Here is a 6993-nt window from a genome sequence, read left to right as displayed (position 1 = left end):
TAAAAGTGATACTCTGGCAAATAAATAAATAAATAAATAAATAACTTACAGACCCACTGATGTACTGATAGATGTAAAAAAAAAAAATAGAGGTACTTGTTGCTACATTGTATAATCATAATCATTATGTTGTAGGAAAGTACCACTTTTAGAGATTTGCAGTAAATTGCTAGAAAAAAAAAACAAGACCATTGTTAGATGACACCATCAAGACAAACGTGCAAGTCAAGCACATTTCTTTTAATGCCCTATTCATGAACCTTCAAATTATTTAGCTGTGTTAGTTAAGCAGCTTAATTGGCCCAATCTACCACTGTTCCACTGATACAGTACATTCAGGTCGTCAGCTGACTTCATTTTATTGCCACATAACGTTGCTGAGTCTAGACCTGACCAACTGAAGCAAACCCTGATAATAACACTTCATATCATCGCATAACACTTAACACACCCATCGCTCTGGTAAGGGTCAATCTGGACTCTTTAGACCACATGACCTTTTTAAATTGCTCCAAAATTATTTTATTTTTCAAATTGAAGTCTTTTTCCTGATTAGCCTGACTAACCAGTGGTTTTCTTATGGCCACACACCCCTTTAGCCCCCCATTCCTGTGAGTTCTTATCACGTATGTGCGTATGGAAAAGCTCTTATTTTCACTATTAAACATAGCTGTGACTGTCAAGTTTTTACAGTGTAACTTGATCAAGACTTTACGTGATCTCCACCCGCAATCGTTTTTTCTTTTTTTTTTTTTTTTACTTTTTCTGTGTAGCTGAAACCAATAATTTGAGATGATGACTTTTTTTTTCAGAAGAGGCAGTAAATATTTTGCCTTTATTAAGTTTTGTTCTCCAGATATGCCTAAATGTGTCTCTCTCATAAACAGTAATTTAAGTATTAAACTAATAATCAAGCTGAACAGCCAGCAGAAATTAATTTGCAGGTTCTTGTGCTTATTCTTTTGGTTTATTTGATTAGGTAATACAATTTTAGTTGCGATTTTATTATTTAAGTTTGAACTATTATAGCTTTTTACCTAGATTTCATGTGCATTTTAAAAGCTACACTCATATTATACTGGAGGTGTAAATAAACCGTTACTAACTGCACCTCATGTGTTGTTATGGTACAGTATGGATAACCCTTCGGGCTTATCACTTCTTACTCCCTTTCACCAACTCCTTTTTTCTTGCCATTGCCTTATTTATAACAATATCAAGGAACCTCCAGAGCCTATCCAGGGAACTATGGATGTATAGCAGGATTTGATGCCAATGCATTACTGTGCACTGTGCACACACACTGTTTTTTTCTTCCTTAGCCAATCCATATACAAGCATGTTTTTTAGGAGGTGTGGGGAAAGCAGAGAGCTCAGAGGAATCCTGTGCAAACACATGGAGAACATGCAGAGAAACCCTGCGCAGATAACAATCCAGAGCCCAGGATGAACCCATGGACCCTGGAGCTGTGAAATGGCAATGCAACCCGCTGTACCACTCTGCCACCTAGGCTTATCGAGAGAACTAAAATAACTACAGTTAAACTATTCTCTGCACAGTGACATGATGGGGTGTATGGAAAGTGAAGTGAAGGGTTTCTAAAGCGAAGCAGCCAGGCATGCATACATTTTTCAGTCATTGTTTTTTTTCTGCTCATTCATGTGAGCTCTTTTTTATTATATACATAATAAATACATATAATCATAAAAATTGCATGCCCACTAAGTGCTTGGTATATAGCAATATATTATTAGATATTTTGCTGAACATTTGATTTTCTTGTCGATATTCTTGTACATATATAGTATCTTTAAAAATGCACATCTTAAAAGTACTGTATAACACACTCCAGTCATGCTTGTGTTAGCATGGTGTAAGTTCATCATGAGCCTTTAGTACAGCTCCAGTGCTCAACAAATTGCAAACACAATTTAAGATATTCCTTTATTCAGTTTTGCTAATGGTGGAGGTGAGTGCTGTCTAACCAAAATCTTAAAGCATATTGTTCGATTGTGTTTAGAATTATCCACTGTGAAGGCCAAAGCGTTTAATTTATCCTTATGAAAGCCTCGAGTAAGCCTTCAAGCACTGTGGATGGGGGCGGAGTCATGCTGGAATAGACCACACCCATCAGGATGGAAATGTTTCATCACAAGATGAAGATGATTAAATGAACTATGCATTGATTATTTTGTCACATCTTTTTTTCCCTAAGTGGACAAGTCAAGCCAACAACAATAAAGCGCAGCATAACATAACAGAGCTAGAGATTTGTCCTTTAATTTGTCATCCAGCCACATGTGTAATGCCAGTCTAACAAGTCAAGCTTAATGTTTTATAGTCTGCTATAATATCTATTCTTTGAATTAGTATCTTTCCAGTGGATTGTATTTTTAGAAGGAACATATCTAGGTTGGGGAATACACAATCAACTTTCATGCTTTTTTTTTTCTCATCCATATCCATGTGATCCCTTCTTGATGTCGTGTCTTTTGTTCTAACACTGGAGCCTCGCGCTACAGATAAAGACTACAAAGAATACTACAGTGTTGCCTTTGCATATTCAATCAAACACACACATTTTGGAATGTCATGCTTTATTTTTAATGACAAGCAGTTCTTACCATTTATAAAGTGGAAAGCAGGATTACACTCCGTCCCATCTTTTATTAATCAAACATGATTTAAAAGGAGCGTGAAAGAGAGAGAGAGAGATAGAGACAGACCATAAGGCTTCCTTAGCTTTACTCTTGTGTAATGTAAATGATAATGCAAATAAGGTATCAAACTTTGTATCTATGTGATGCCTGTAATCATGATGATGCCCTTAGTTTTGATGAATGATTTTTTTTTCGACATGACTGTAAAAATAATAATAGAATATAACAAAATCTCAGTGGAACGCATCACAGCCGTTGCTGTTTCAGCCATGTGTACAGTACTCGGTTTTCTTTGCCGTTGTTTTATGAAATGCACAAGTGGCATTTATATGCCATTATGCGATCCGGCCCATTTAAAAGAATCAGACTCTTTCTATCAAATGTCATGTGATTTTTTTTTGGCATAATGTGATTTAAAAGGATCAGTGCAGCTGTGTTGTTTTTTATGATTATTTTTTTTGTCACACATATTTAAATGTCTTGTGTGGATGTAAATGTCACCTCCAAGCACTGTTGACATTAGGCCCAGTCTGAGTATGTCAGGTGTCCCTCTTCCAGAAAAGGAGGGAATAAATTGTGTGTGGTGGGAAAATATGAAGATGAAAGAAGATCAAGCTTGTGTGAGTGAGTATTTGGTTTATCCAGGCACTCAAAGAATACACTAATGTCATCTAACTGCATAGCAAAGGAACCATATAATGTGTTAGTGCGACTCACATTCATTTACAGCAACAGCAGAATTGTAATGGTGAGGGGATTACTTTACATTTGTGTAGTGGATTGGTCTAGACTTTTTTCCCCCTTTGTGCTGGATTCCGAGAAGCGACAGGCCTGAAAAAGAGGGGCAGTCTGGGTTTGAGAGGCCCGCTTTTTAGGCTTCTTGGGTGAGGCAGACCCCCTGAGGCGCTGCTCCTACACCACTTACTCCATCACCTCACCCAGGTGTTGCTGTAAAGTGTCTATCTAATGACTGGAAGCTTTTTCTACCCGGCCTTTGCTGAAATCGAGATGACCTCCTTTCTCATTAGCCTTTCAGACACATTATAAGCCCAGCATGCTTAAAAGCGAATGATTAAAATGGCACAAATTTGCTTTTTTTAAATATCTGATTCCATACATTTAGTACAAAACTAAATGAATATCTAACATATTATTATTATTATTATTATTATTATTATTATTATTATTATTATTATGCAATGGTCTTCAATAAGCTCCAGGACTCCAAGCTCAAACTCCTTAAATACACTACCATAAAGTGGCTGGGTGACTGTTTGAATCATTAATGCATTAATTAACAGATTACTTTTGAAATGTTTTTATACTATCACAATTTATTATTTTCAAATCTTTTTAAGTATTATATTAATAATTATTGAAAAATCAGTGAGCCTGGCTATGTATCTCAGCCCAACACGGAAATAAGCCTTGTTCCCAGCTGCTGTAATAGTGCATTTGTACCTAAGCATTCTTTTTTAACACTGTATGCCCCATGAAAGGAATATAATGTAATTTTTCTATTTTAAAAAGCATAGCCTGCTTCTCAAAAAACACCTTTGTAAAACAGCAGGAGAAAAAATGCAAATGCGAATGAAACCTTGTTGGTGGATCTGCATCTGATGCAATCAACTGAGTCCTTCATTGCATTTGTGCACGGCGCAGTGTGCACAGGGTGAGATGTTAGAATTAAAATAGGGGGAGGAGAGAGAAAGAGAGAGAGAGAGAGAGAGAGAGAATTCTCATGATCAGGTAATTAAACATCCAGATGAAGCTGGACTGGATATAAAAAATGTTGTCGGTATTGTATTCATGGACAAAAGACAAACCTGATGCAGCCGAAGGAGACAGTAAGACACACACATGGGACGTCTTCTTATTATTATTATTTGTATTATATTATTATTATTGTAATGGTAAGGGGATTACTTTACATTCGTGTAGTGGATTGGTCTAGACTTTTTTTTCCCCTTTGTGCCGGATTCCAAGAAGCGACAGGCCTGAAAAAGAGGGCCAGTCTGGGTTTGAGAGGCCCGCTTTTTAGGCTTGTTGGGTGAGGCAGACCCCCTGAGGCGCTGCTCCTACACCACTTACTCCATCACCTCACCCAGTTGTTGTTGTAAAGTGACATACACATGGGACAGAAGGCCTGCCACAGATGTAGAATCAGTACTATTTTTTCTTCATCATTATTATTATTATTATTATTATTATTATTATTATTATTAATAACAACAATAATAATAATAATAATACCTTTTGCATGGGATGCTAATATACCTATTTTTTGCCTTTTATTTGTTTACAATTTATTTAATCATATTCTATTTTAATTTTACATAAAGAAAATGTGTTCTAAAATCTTTAGCATTAGTTGGCCCGTATGCAGCTAAATTATTCCTAAAAAATGTACAATAAAAAAGATACAGGGCATGTTGGCTGTAGGTGTTTGATGTTGATCATTTTAACAGGAATGTTGGTAGTTAAATGGAACACAACTTGTGCCTTACATTTACATAATAATTTATAAAGCTTTTGTTAATATCCTCATACATCTGAACCCTATCTGGAAGATGAGCGATGAGAACAATGTGGAATTGCCAGCTGAATATAAAATCAAATTTGTCCTTCAGTCTTTTTGCTCCGTGTAAATCATTTCTTTGAGCTGTTCTATATGATGTAATATACTATTCATTAAATCCTTTTATTTTCATTACGCCTAGAGTTTTTTAGAAATCTGTTTACTGCACATAAACTGTGTTTATTTTGCAATTGCTGTAATAGATAGATGCACACACCCGGTAAATGAAAGCACGTGTCGCGGTGTTAAAGACCTTGACCCCTAGGGTTAAGAGTGTTTGACCAGGCGTTTGGCCCTGACCTCAGGGGCGTGTTATCACCTCACCTCTCCATGTTCTGTGAGATGATTGGTTCTCCCCAGAGACTAGAAGTGATCAATACATGGCTTTATCAACTTGTGTGTTTTTACACTGTGAATCCCCAGCACTGAATAAAATTTCACTAAATTCAGCAACATCCAGTTGGATACAAACAAACACAGCGAGGGGTCACTTAGTGTCACACAGTTTCGCTTTGTGGCATTTGCAAAATATTTAATATTTATTTATTTACTATGACTCAATCCAAGCAAATAATTAGCTATAATTATAATTACCATACATATATATATATATATATATATATATATATATATATATATATATATATATATATATACACACACACACAAGATAATATTTTAAGATAATATTTTTCCCCCATTATGTGAGGACAGTTGGGACTTACAATACAGTTCCACTCCTGTAGACCTCAATAATAAACATTCAAAAATTATAATAATTATTTTTATCATTTTATAACAAATTTCATATATTGTTCTTTACCCAACCAAATATCATCATCATCATCATCATCATCATCAACAACAACAACATCAGCCTCATTACCATCATCCTTATTATCACCATCATATACAATAATTTTTTTTTTTTTAAATCCGTTACAAAATAATTTCATAATTATCTGACTTTTCCAATATTGTTTTCTGACCCCTAAACTCATACACTGACACACATCTATTAAAACACAGCTCTTGCTATTATTCTAAACACCCGCCCCCAACACACACACACACGCACCTTTCCCACAATCTTGAATCCTACACAATAAATAAAACCTTCAGCCTGAACCACTGACCAGGAATAACAACTCACAGGAAAAAAAAAAAAAAAAAAAAGGTTCTCAAGGAATAATTTCTGTCTGCCCACAGTACAGGGGCAGCTGATTTGGGACAAGTGTGTTAGCATAACAAAAGGCCCAGAGCCTGTGAACTTGGGGAACCTTTTGACCCTGGCACTCCGGTCCTGAATGGCATGGGAGCCTCCCCATAGAGCTCCTCGGTAGTGCCCCTGTTCGTGGCTAAATTGTTAATCAGGGTAATTTAATATACTTTTCAATATGCCTCCATGTCTCATCAGGAGAAGCATTCACAGCCTGTGTCACCCCTGTCCATACACACACACTCACACACAGGAAAACAGTAGCAGCTCCCTCTTCCCATTCAGACAAGGCCAGACAGGCAGCTGCAGTCCGCAACCCTCCGCCCGAATCAAGTGTACAGATACATTACGCAGTGGGAAAGTCTGGGAGCGTGTGCCTTGATATGAGCATGTGCTGTCGGCATATAACATAAAGAACATCACGATCTATCACTCAACGCCATTAGGGCAAGCGAATTAATCACAGATATCAAATTGCACTAGAATGCATCGTGAGTGAACAAAAATGATGCATCATAGTTAATGTTTTTGCGGA

Source organism: Clarias gariepinus, chromosome 21 (genome assembly GCF_024256425.1).
Source record: "Clarias gariepinus isolate MV-2021 ecotype Netherlands chromosome 21, CGAR_prim_01v2, whole genome shotgun sequence".
NCBI classification, from domain to species: Eukaryota; Metazoa; Chordata; class Actinopteri; order Siluriformes; family Clariidae; genus Clarias; species Clarias gariepinus.
This window is presented reverse-complemented; position numbering follows the sequence as displayed.